The sequence below is a fragment of the Macaca thibetana genome, chromosome 6, assembly GCF_024542745.1.
Source record: "Macaca thibetana thibetana isolate TM-01 chromosome 6, ASM2454274v1, whole genome shotgun sequence".
In the NCBI taxonomy this organism is placed as follows: Eukaryota; Metazoa; Chordata; class Mammalia; order Primates; family Cercopithecidae; genus Macaca; species Macaca thibetana.
The window spans coordinates 147,573,635-147,579,559 of NC_065583.1; the positions used below are offsets into that span (position 1 = coordinate 147,573,635).

At 35.9% G+C, this 5,925-nt stretch overlaps 1 pseudogene; it reads right to left on the reverse strand.

The window, feature by feature from the left end:
* Nucleotides 1-646: 646 nt before the first annotated feature.
* Nucleotides 647-2,481, reverse strand: LOC126957201 (succinate--CoA ligase [GDP-forming] subunit beta, mitochondrial-like; annotated as a pseudogene).
* Nucleotides 2,482-5,925: the final 3,444 nt, after the last annotated feature.

A 5,925-nucleotide genomic window follows, 5' to 3' on the forward strand; every position in this document is an offset into this window, starting at 1 on the left:
CAGTATATTCAATATTAAGGAAAATGATGAAATACACGTATGGTATATTAATGGAGACATTCCACAGTAAAATTTACTTTGGAATACTCACAGATTTTTCAAACGTGTTGGAATTAGAAACTTGTAAAAGCTGCTGCAGTGTATAATAGCTTTTCATTTGGATGTCTTAGCTGTGCCTTTTTGGTAGTTTATACATTAAATGTATCTTGTCCGCATTTTTTATGGCCTCTGATTTTTTTTTTTTCCATTATGTAGGATTAGATGTCCACCAAAATTATTGTAAGTGAACCAGGACCTGATTTCAAATTCTGAATATGCGCCCAATATTTGTCCACATATACTGCTCCCCAAAGCCAGCAAAACACTACCTATTGAGCAGGCTTACCATAATAGAAAAGTATGAGAATGCAGGGCATTATTTTTATAAAGGCTATAAGTAAAAGCAGATTTTGGCTGTCTAGATATCTTATTCTAGAAAACACAGGTTTAAGATTTTTCAGACAGGCCAGGTGCAGTGGCTCACACCTGAAATCCCACCACTTTGGGAGGCTGAGGAGGGTGGATCACTTGAGGTCAGGAGTTCTAGACCAGCCTCACCAGTATGGTGAAACTCCGTCTCTACTTTAAAAATACAAAAATTAGCTGGGTGTGGTGGCATGTGCCTGTAGAGCCAGCTACTTCGGAGGCTGAGACGGGAGAATTGTTTGAACTTGGGAGGCAGAGGTTGCAGTGAGCCAAGATCACGTGACTGCACTCCAGCCTGGGCAACACAGCGAGACTCTGTTTCAAAAAAAAATATTTTTCAGATAATGATTCTTGCTCATATTTATCTCCTTCATTTCCCAATGAGATCATTTCCTTCACAGTGATGAGAGAAGTCCATTTTTATATGGAAAAATGGCTTGCTTTCTTCAACTGATCAGGACAAAGACATCACTTATTGGCCATCCTGGCCACAGCCTTCTTGGGCTGATATAATGGGGAGTTCACTGTTGGACTATTGTTGAGTATGTTCTGGGCCTCTTGAACACTGATTCCTTCTAGGGAACCTTTAAGTCTAATGCCTGGAAGGCTTTGGTGATCCCATTGGCAATGATAGCGCAGTGGACGACACCACCAAAAATACTGACAAGGATGGCTTCAACTTTAGGATCAGCTGTGAGCAATGTGAATACTTGATATACTTGAGCTTCCTTTACAACACTTCCAAGATTCCAAGAAGTTGACTGGCTTCCCACTATTACGGAAAATGGTATCACAAGTAGCCATGGTTAATCCAGCACCATTCACAAAGCAGGTAATATTCCCATCCATTCCTATGTATTTTAGATCATGTCTGGCAACTTCACATTCAGTGAGGTCTGTATTTGTGCGTTTCACACTACTGTATGTTACCTGAGACAAGGTAATTTATAAAAGACAGAAAGGAAAGAGGTTTATAGTTCTGCCTAGCTGGGGAGGCCTCAGGAAACTGACAATCATGTCAGTAGGTGAAGGGGAAGCAAAGCATTTCCTATATAGTGGCAAGAGAGAAAGAAGGAGGAAGTGTCACACTTTTAAGTCATCAGATCTCACGAGAACTCACTCACTATCACAAAACAGCATGGGGCAGCCCCCGCCCCCACGATTCAATCACCTCCCACCAAGTCCCTTCCTTGACACGTGAGGATTACAATTTGTGATAAGATTTGGGTGAAGTCACAGAACCAAACCATATCAGGCTCATTCTCCGATTTGTCATCCATAGCAGATATGTCCTGTTGTTAGAATCCTGCATTGTCATGAAAGTTTATGTTCGCATTAAAGCAGACAACTTGTCTTTCTCAGATTTCACCAGAGGGATTCACTATCACCTGAGTAGCATCAATTTTTAGGAAGAGATTATACAGTTTCTTAATTTGATCTGCAACCTGGTTTTTCAAAGACCCAAGGAAGCCTAGATTTTCTGCCATCTGCTGAACTCTGAACTCGGCTGTCCTTTATCCCTTGAAAAATTTGCTCCTTAAAAATAAATTCTGAATTTGAAGCATCCACCTCTTCAATGTCAATGGCCCCTGGGGCCTGCCCACCAGCATGGGGCCATTGCAGGACCTGTCCATCAGAATCACCAGGTAAGTTTTTCTGGAAGTGTCCAAGGTTTCAGTAACCATCAGCTTGTTAACTTTCACATCTTCTTTTGGAGTTTGGTTTATTGCCCCAAACATACCCAATCTTGTTTAGCCAGCTTTCCCACAACTTTAGGATCTTTTGTTAAGTGAACACCTCGTTTCAAACCACAGTTGAAGACACCCTTTCCTTTTCCTCCAGCTAAGATCTGGGCTTTTAATTAAAACAATTTATTTTGCTTTTAGTCTCTTGGCAACTTCAAGTGCTTCATTCACAGTGTCTGCTACAAAGAATATTTGAACTCTCACTCTGTTGTCAGACATCAGTTTCTTGCTCTGGTGTTCCTGGAGGGTCTGCCATCTTCAGGAAGTTAATTGAAGTGACTGGACCTGGCTACCAAGATCCAGAGTGGAGCGCTAGGTCTCTCAGAAGTTTCCTGGCTTGCGCGCTACCAGGAGAATGTCATTTTAAATGGAAAACCCGAAGTGGGGTATTGGGACTCGGATTATTATTTTTAGTTCTCATAGATGAGTGGTCTCTAGATATTAGCTTTTATTATTTGGATTATTCTTTATATACTAATTATTCCTTAATTAGAAGTATGAGTGCTATACAGAGAGTGAAATTGATAAATTAACTCTCTAAAATATATCTATGAATAAAATATATAGTTAAATATATATTTATTTAAAGGGCTTGACTAAAATAGTGAGTGTTATAGCTATTATTACTATTAGAATATATATTCATTTATTTCATATAGTAATAACACAAGTATACTGTCACCATCCTCTCCACAAAAAACTGAAAAATTATGACCCAAGGTCAAAGCTAATAGTGAGTTTTGCTGCTGGAAACAAAGTATTGTATGTTAAAAAATACTTTCTCTTAAAGAATGTAGTGAGCTTCCAAGTATTCTGTTCTCAGTAAAATCCAAGAATGTATTTTGCAAATAACAGGAGTCAAATATGAGGATTGGTTCATATCTAAGTGTGGTATTCCTCTTTGAAAAACGTGGTACCCGCTTTTTTGTCTGAATGTTATTATTGTTATACTGAGTATGTAGGCAAAAGCACCAATTAAAATCTAGTCGCCTTATCAAAAAATCAGCTTTCGTGACACTTGCTCTCTTAATGGCCAATACATTACATAATATTTTTCTGATAAACAGAATACATTGTGACTATATATGCTTTGATATTGTTTATTCATTCTGAGTCCTTATTTATAAAAAGTTGGTGTATTATCAGTTGCCACCAATCTGTGAAGCACCAATTCCTATTACCATCCTCAAGCTGGACCTATATTTTCCATGTCCAAAAATAGAAGACATTTGTAATGACATTGAAAGATCTACTAGCTAATGGTATTGACACATCGTTATCAATTTAGCATTAATATGTCTAACTGGAGCACTTATTCTTCAATAATACATATTGAGGTTAAAAGATTATCTAAGAGATAGTAATTTAACCCCTAGGAATTATTCTAGTGGTGATTATTTCAGATTCAATGGCACCCTGGTGGAAAAGGTGTCAAAAGCACTTTTGTCCAGGAATTATTTTTTAGTTCCTCTGCTTGTGTATCTCATCAAAAATAAAATATTTAAAATTTAATTTAGTTAAACAAGTATTTACAGGAATTAATCTAAGAGATTTTCCATGTGGCTAAGGGAGAAATGAGTGCTTTAAGTTGAATGGCTCACTGTAGTAATAAAGACATTATTACATTATTTTACTATGAATAAAAAAACACAGTTATAATTGGGTTCAAGATATCATATAGAGAAGATTATCTCTAATAAATCAGAAACTAATTATATGTCTTTTAATCTAGGATATAATTGTTAATTACAAGGAAGCGAAAATTAGCTATGCCCTGTAATTATTAGATTTTGAGATAAATAATAATATGATTTTACAATTTGCAATGGATATTGGAAGACCATAGTCTAGACCGGTATATAGACAAGAAATATAAGCTTAAAATTATATATGTGTGTGTGTGTGTATATATATGTGTGTATATATATATATATATATATATATATATATATATATATATCTCAAGATTAGCTGTTATACTTGGACATTAAATTCAGAATTCTCATTTGCATCTTCTTACATCTCAGGCCTAATTGTGGCTTTACCCTGTTAGATACTAATTTATACATGAGGAAAAAAAATAGGCTTAGAGCTGTTTAGTAGCTTGTAGTATAGCAGAGGTATAGTAGTATAGCAGAGGTATAGTAGTATAGCAGAGGTATAGTAGTATAGCAGAGGACTGATGCTCTTGAGAGAGGTTTGCCTTAGTAGCCCTGATTCCAAGTTGGTGGACTTGATGTTACATTTTACTCTTGCTTACTCAGAGCTTCCAAACTGCTTCTCTCCTGAACATATCAATCCTTTGGGAGTCTAAAACTCCTTAAATTTTAGCTTTCTTAGTTTTTCACTCCTTTTTTTTTTTTTAAGAATGCATATACCTTTGCCTGTTTCCACACTTTGCATGTATCAGATTTTTCCAGTTCTCTGCCCTATTTCATCCCAGCTGACAATTAGAAATTTACGAATTCAGTCTCTAAAATCACCATCTTCATTTTAACTCTTCAGATTAATTCTCGACCACTCTCTACCGTGTTATTTACCCCAGGAAGCTGATATATGTGTATTACATCAATGGTCTGCCTTGACTTTTTCTAAGAAGTGCTGCCACAAAGGAATCCAACATTGGCAGGAAAGAGGAGGGTGAGATGAGGATGTTTAACCCTTGACTGCCTCCTGGCCAAGTTACTGGGATTTGTTGTGTTCCAGCCGATAGTCACAGATCCTCTTAAGGAAGACTTTCTATTGACTCTACTTTCCATTCTGAAACTATTTTTCGCCCTATTCAACCCCTGTCATCTTTAGGGGCTAAGATACACAAAACCTGTTACCACTGTGTTATCTTTCATTATTTTCCTATATCTACATCTAATTGTGTAAATGAGTTTTTTTTTTTTTAATCCTTAAATTGTCCTAAAATGTGTGTGCCATCTGTTTTGTTGGGACCACGACTTAAGTACACAGTCAGCAATTTGTCCAAAGTAATGAAAAAATAATTATAAATTGTGGCATTGTTCTCAATTTAAAACACCAATAAGTATTTAAAGACTATACTACGTGAAATGAACAAATGGATAATTGTGTCTTGTGTGAAAGATAATGTATTAATGGCAGAAGAATATTGAATAGGAAATTGGCTCCCAGGCACATACAATTCACTTGTAAAAAAAGTGGATAGAAGATATTTACTTATCCAAGTAATATATATTAATATTAATTAGAAATATTCAAATTCATGCAGTTTCCCTGGCCTGTGTCCTAGCTTTTCTCATAATTAGTTCTTAAGCTGTGATCTCAAGAATGTGAAGCATATAGGAGTAAGATAAGGTTATCAAAAATCAATTTATGTTCATAATTAGTAAAACATTGAAATGATAAATGAAAGATCTCTACAGGCACAATGAAACCCTTACTCTTCAGGAGCCATTTTATGAAGATTTTTAAAAACTATTCTTAACCAACATCTGATGACTTACAATATTTTACTAGTAACTATAAACATAAAAGAACAGCAAATTAGCCTTTTGCCAAAAAGAAAATGCATAAATCTAAGTGTGATTTATTGTTTCATTTGTGTTAATTGCATTTACAAGGGCTAAATGTAAATGGGCTACTTTGGGACACTAAACAAACTTGATTTAATCCTCATGTTCTACCTGCAGCACAATTGTGAGCCCATCTGACTGACATGTTGATTTCCTCTCCACAAGGGTGATAT